The sequence below is a fragment of the Mixophyes fleayi genome, chromosome 5, assembly GCF_038048845.1.
Source record: "Mixophyes fleayi isolate aMixFle1 chromosome 5, aMixFle1.hap1, whole genome shotgun sequence".
Lineage (NCBI taxonomy): Eukaryota > Metazoa > Chordata > Amphibia > Anura > Limnodynastidae > Mixophyes > Mixophyes fleayi.
This window is the reverse complement of record NC_134406.1, coordinates 179,561,698-179,569,173: the sequence shown is the minus strand read 5'-3', so window position 1 is coordinate 179,569,173 and position 7,476 is coordinate 179,561,698.

The window sequence follows — 7,476 nt, the reverse complement described above, 5'->3', positions numbered from 1 at the left end:
CACTGTGCTATATCAATTGTTATGTTCGTTTAGTCGCAATCAATGAAGATTGTCCGCTGCGATTTGGTGTGGTTCCAATGCGCAAAGTAATTTAATAGCAAGATGCAATATATAACAGTTCAATAGAATAAGTACAGCCGATACATACGCAAGCGCCCTGGATCCAGCATACAGTCATTCAATCCTGAAGTCTGTGGTCAAGTAGACTGTATAGTGGACCCAGAGCCTGGTTTATATAGTTTGTGATACATTAAAAAAAAAACAGTAGTGATGTCTTGGCGTTTTTCCATAGGTTCAGGATAGTCCAGTATAATGTAGGTCATGGGTAGGTTCAAACAATGTCCTCCAAGGGTGGGGGTCAAATCTCCAACAGCTGTATACGTGTCTTGCCGCCGAAAAGCTAGTTTAAACTGGTCTATTTGCATTACACACTCAATATCATTCTGATCATTAATCCTCTATCATCCATAAGTTGCATACGCAAGATGCGACCGCTTAGCCAATAATAGTTGATGTCTGATGGGGAAAAGTGGATTAAAGTGACACTAAACATGATATGTTTTCTAAATACCAAACCTTAGATAGTAACAAAGTGATTTTAACATTATTATATTAAACTTTTAAATCTATTACATTCGATTATAAATGACTGTGTTGGAACGTTATTAAAGTGAACTATTTACAAGTGAATGTATGTGTATGCAGAAGTGTTTGCAAGTGTTATTGCTAAATACGCCATTCCACACTGTAGCGTGCTATTCGCATATTTTCACATAAAGCAAAAATGAAATTGATTATTAATTGAAACGACTCCATCCAATTATTCGACTTCCACACTATTAATCTATATCTGTCATTTGTTTAGAGGACACATTGGAAATAACACCTGATACTATGCTAATTTCATTTTTTGTTTGTTAAACTGAAATCCTCTGATTTTTTTTAAATTAACATGCATTCACTGTAAAAATGTAGGTAAAAACAGACAATTGTATAACATATAAGGTATATTGCTTACAATATAAACTGAAAATTGTATTTTCTGCTGTGTTCATTTGTTTATATACATATATATTCTTTCCATCATCAAAAGAAACAAAACACAATTAACACCTTCTTAGTGCTGTAACCCTGGAGATACCATATATACAAATAGTCATTTTGAAATGGCCATTAAAGAAGATAATGATAGCTTGTGGGTCCACAAAATATTCTTCCCGATTCTCAGCCCCCCACCCCAATTGCAACATACAATGTTTATCTGGATGTTGTATGCGTTCACACTTCTGCAGCATTAGAAAGATACATCATGTGATGACATCACTAGGTTATCCCTTTAAGGTGAAAAAAGTAACAAATTCGTTATCCGTCTGCTCTGGAAATCTATGGGGTAGATTTATGAGATCACCTTATTTTCATGAATTAAATATTTGGCAAGAACAGAATATGGCACAAATGAAATTTTAGAAATGTATCATAAAACCCACTAGGGTTTGCAATGCCATTCCCACAGCCACCCAGGGCAGAGCAAGATGAATGCGTGACAAAAGCATGCAGCTTTCAGTCTGTTGAAACAGAGGGGACATGTGCTAAACACCCGTGTGTGTGTGTGTGTTGTGGTGGGTATTAAAACACAAGTAATTTTGTTCAGACATTTCAAGTGCTCTTTTTACCTAAACAACATGGAGACAACCTTTTTCTGGATTGAAACATCAATGCAAATGTAGAATATCATTTTACTATTAAAACAGTTAATCTGGAATATTGTTCAAAGACCCCTTTTCAAAGAACATCTTTCACCTAAATGCAATGGAGGCATTGATCACTTTTGGATAAAACTTCCATAAACATGCTCTTGCTGAGTCATTGCAAGTTTGATTAAAAATGAATGTGCAAAAATCCCATGAATGCATCACCTATACTGGACAAAATAAATATTTTCCCCTCTTATCTGTACATACACACTTTAGGCCAGCTTTAAAAGTTAAACTTAAAATGGCTACTTTTGTGTAAACAACCAATTGTATCCATACACTTATATTTCTGCATATCTTAAAATACGTGCAACTTCAAATCTAGCCAATAGAAACATCCAAAAATGCAGCCATCATCAACTGGGAACTGCAAAGATACACCTCCTAGTTAGTCATTGTTAGTCATTTTATACATACAAAATACTGCTTGCCACGACAGAAATACCAGAAGAATTACTAGCTGGGCTAGAAGTCTTACAAATCACTAACATAATGCATTCAGTTTTCAGCTGAACAGAAGGTGACAAACCTGCATTGAATCTTGAAACAATCTCATCTTAAATAATAGTGTTACCGTATGTAATTTAACTGATTGATGGATGTGACCGCATCAGCATTTTAGGATATTTATGGAAAATTATTTCTTCAGGGTCACCAGTATTCATATAATGCATTTTTTTTATAAATCTGTAAAGGGGACTTGGTCATAACTGACAAATTATAGGTTCCCCCGATTAGACATGTTGAGATTCTTTGTACAATGCTTCAATTCAATCAGTCCTGACATATTCCCATTAGTATATGAATAATGCCAGGAACTTTGCAGCAAAATATTACCCACACAGCCATGTTGCTTTTGGCCACTGTTTCAGTCAGGATCCTGTATACATAAATGTAAATAGAGAATATTTTTATTGAATAAATCTATCCTAAAATTGTGCCGTTATAGAAAGGACATCTTATGCTGGTCACAACTGTAAAACAAATTTCACATTTCTTGGGTCATAAGAAAGCCAATTTCAAAAGTGAATACAATACTCACAAGTAGTACAGTAATAAAACACCTGGAGATGCCTCAGGACACTTTCAAGCTAGGTCCCAACCCAGTGTATCCGCTATTCTGTTGATTTAGTCACCTGGATTGCCAGGTCAGCCATTTAAAATCAGAAACCGGAAGCAAGCTTACTCCATAGTATCTGTTCCAGTTATCCAGCAACTGCAAAATTACATTGTAAGATGTGTATGTTCTGTTTATGGATTTAAATGGTTCATCCTGTAATCTTTGTTAGATAGCGATTTCCTTTTAGGGTTAATATTATGGTTTATATATCACCAAACACTAAGCAGAGCTGTGCAAAGAATATGCACTCATTCAAATCTGTCCCTGCCCCCATTGGATCTTACATTCTAAACTACCTATCCCACACACCGTTCCATTTTATCACAAGCCAATTAATCTAAAAATGTGTTTTTGGACTGTGGGAAGAAATCGGAGGAAACCAACAAAATGGGGAGAACATACAAAGTCCACTCAGACAGGTCCTAGCTGGAATTGAACCCATCACTCCAATGCTGCCCAAGGGTTCAAAGTAAATTCAGTTATATGGGTACATGGTTGCTGCTGTGTCACAACTTTTTAAAACAATATAAACTAAACAATGAAGAATGAAGAACATTTCTAAAAAAAAATAATGGTAATAATGGCACATTTCTTTATGGAACTGCAGGAGTTTTACCATTTAGAGAACCATGTGTTGGTTTCATGAAATGCCCTCCTCATTGTCTGTATGTGCCCTATTTGTTATGTAAAACATCAATAGCTCAATCATACCACAAATGTCATGATCAATAGAGGTATGTACCACTCTAGGGTATCTGGCTTTTCTATGCAATGAGTTATGTACAATGGCATTATTAACAACTCCAGACCATCTCTTTTAAAAAAAAATAATAATAGACATTGGGAATGCATATACACATGAACATCCATATATTATTAACTTCCACATGTTAATCTGTTACTTAGCACTGGTAGTGATTGATACCATCATGTCATAGATTACTGCCTGATACATGTTATTTTACACATTTTTTAACGATTTGTTGGCTTTCTATTGCCTTCTACATTCTAAATCTCAATAAAACCATGGCTTGTCATGCTTGCATTGCAGCTACTACCTGCTCTAAACATTTTGGCAGTATGTTGCTGCTAAATGTACTGAGCACATAATCCCTGTGCTATTGTGTGCACCGCCAACTCTTTCCCCCTCAGAGCGGGGATTTGAATCCTAGCACAGTAGAAATCTCTGGCTCGAATTGGACCCCTCATTACAATCGAGTGCCTATTAGGCACCAGAAGTGGCTCTTCCTGGGCCTGGCCATAAGCAACAGTATACCGCTCAGCAACATGCTATAGTGGTGGTGTGAGATTTACATGTGGTCTACCTTACCACTGGACAGGCGGGACACAAGTGGCGGGGATCTGGAAAGGATACCCAGGATACCAGCACAACTTCATGGCAAGCGTGGTAATCTGTGAGCTCTGATGGTGTGACTACTCTGTACAGACCCTTTAAGACCTGACACCATTTAATTTTACACTACAGACCCCATTTGCACACCTTAAAACCTGGCACCAATCACTATTACATTAGTCAAGTTCTGCTTACGGACCGATTTGTGACCTCGATAAATAGCTGTTTTCACACATTTCACCATGTGACCCCACTGGACAATTGCCATCTTCAGCCTTCCACCACTGCTAAGACAGTCACATTAAATGGCCTAACAGAGCACCAGAACCTGATTCAGTGATGTCTGTATGCATCATCTTTGCCTGCTATCCGGGACTCCTATTTCTAATCTGATACACCTCATCAGAATCTCCATGCCTAATCCTCCAAGCAACTGTACCTCAATCTAAAACACCTATGCCCATGTTGCTGGTCATTATACTACTGCTGCATTCACTGCCTGGACAGTCTACAGAACTGTTTGTTTACCTGCTTTATTACTATGGACCTTACCTTTATTGCTGGTCATTGTAGACTACTTATCCCTTCCCACCACAGGTGCGCCTTCTCCTATTCACTACTGATTATTCATAATCTGTGCACTTTCTTCTGTATACTTGCAGTCTAGCTTTCTCCTTTGCTATTACTGCCCCACCTCAATATCCCTTCAATCACCCCATGTTTCCTAATTGGACTATGCTCACCAGTATCCAAGTGATGCATCACCAAGGAAGTCTGTGTGGTCTTCCTACTGACCTGGCCTCAGAGGACTGCAACACTGACTCCAGTTGCTCCCTTTTGCTGATGGGGTCAGTCATAGGGAGGTCATGGTAGTCGTCGCTACCCACTGCTGGAGCTATTAGGAACAAAAGTATCAGTGGGCAATCTCACATAATCAGACTTTCTGGAAACAACAACATCTGTTTTACTTGGGGATTTTGTCTTTCCAGAGTCAAAGAGTTGGCTGGGTGTTAGGAACCCCTCCAGCCAGTACAACAACACCCGGAGTTTGCTCCGAAAGTATGGTGTTCACTGTTGCCCCTAGTGGTGGGGACAGACTTGGCCGCAGACAAACGGAGGGCCGTGTGATGTGTACCGACTGTGGAGAACCCAGGAACAGAGAGTTATGGCAGACAGCGTATCCAGAGAACAAGGCGAGGTCAGGGGTCACTTGCTTGGTAGAATAGTCAGAAAACACGCCAAGGGTCAGGGTCACGAGCAAATTACCAGTATCCAAGGTTCAAGCCAGAAAGGTCAAGGCCACAGGCAAAAAGGCAAATCCAGGTACAGGCAGGGGTTATACACGGCAAACGGAAGTCCAAAGGTTTTCACACCAACAGCACAACTGCAGGCAGAAAACAGAAGTCTGGAAGTTATAACCGGCTAAGCCCTCCCTGCCTTAAATACAGGAATGAACCAATGAGAGCCTAGCTCTCTAATTGCACTCAGACTGGCCACTGATTAATTAAATAGCCCGCAGGTTTGCTGGCATACTGCGCACGCGCCCGGCTGCCCCATAGTGCCGGGACGCGGAGCTGAACTAATTAGCGTCCGACCATTGCTACGGCAATGGTCGGGCTGGCCCCGGTAGTGACGTCCTGTGTGAATAATGGAGGGTTGCACCACTGTTCTTACAGTCCTTTAGGGCTGGCTGTTTAACAGGTGCATCTTATTGACCAACATCTGCTCCAAACAGCCCGCCATCATTAGGCTTTTGAAGAACCAGTGCTTCTGTTCCACGATATGGAGAAGAGCAGCTGCTGGGCTCTGGGAGGTTCTTACAGGCCCCAGTATGGTTGCTGCTGAGCTATCCCCTTGGTCACTGCCGCCGTCTGCTTTTTCCACCACTGACCTGTGCTGTCCATCCCATCTTATCAGTACCTTTGTCATCTCGCCTCTGGTTGCTGGAAGAGGATATCAACTCCTGGCTGGTTCCTTCTGACTGCTTACTTTGGATCAGAAGTACCGATGATATATACATTACATAGGGCTCTATTGCCCCATTTATACCATTTTTACACACCTGTTGGCAAATAAAGAACAAAAAGTTGCGCAGAATCTCCTAATATTTATTCGATGGATCAATGAGGATAGATAAAACATATAAAATAAGTGCACAATATATAATGCAATAAAAAAGATCAATTGAATAGATGTTCAAGCCACAGTTAAACCACAGGTGTTGATACAGATAATGTAATAATTTTTTTTACTCATAAATACCCCTTGAGCCTGAGATGGTAATGGATATATAATATTATCCAGCTGATGTACTAATGTTATAATATCAAAATAAATTGACATATATAAATATATATTTGCAGTCCAGAGTAAAGTTAGATTTCTTCGAATCCAAATCCTTCAGGGTTATGTATCAAATATCTTAATTTGTATATCACAAGTATATTTATAACGTCCGTAATGAATCAAATGCCTGAGGCTAATCACGGACTAAACACATATAAAACAACTTCTTACCGCCTGAGCGGCTAATAAATGGTTGAATCAAATACCTCCGATGGGTTTGCCTCCAGAAATAATCATATTTAAATTCAGTCCAATGTTTGAGGCTAATATCGGATTCGGCACGTAATAGACAACTTCTTACCGTCTAAGCGGCTATAAAGTAATTGAAGCACGTACCTCCGATCGTTCTGCTTTCAAAGTTGGTGAAGATAGTCTTTTATCCGGAAAAGAAATAGAAAGGTATACCTTCTTACCGTATGAACGGTTATTGAAAGCGTGTTACATCCAGTCTTCGGTGCGCACCAATTCAGACGTCCAGATAGAAAGCAGTTATCTTAGATAATAGTTCCATTTGAGTAGTAAGGTGATACCTAATAACAATTTGATCTAAATGATAGGCAGCAGACAAAGCGACGCGTTTCGTCTGTAAAACAGACTTTCTCAAGCAGTTTTCTTTCTCACTCTCTAACCACAACCTGCTTTCCTTTTATCTCTCCTTGCCTCCTGCTCCATCACCTGCACCTAAATATGTGCGCAAAAACAGCGAAACTTCATCATCATCACTATTTATTTATATAGCGCCACTGATTCCGCAGCGCTGTACAGAGAACTCATTCACATCAGTCCCTGCCCCATTGGAGCTTACAGTCGAGAGAGAGAGAGAAAAAGAGAGAGAGAGAAAAAGAGAGAGAGAGAAAAAGAGAGAGAGAGAAAAAGAGAGAGAGAGAAAAAGAGAGAGAGAG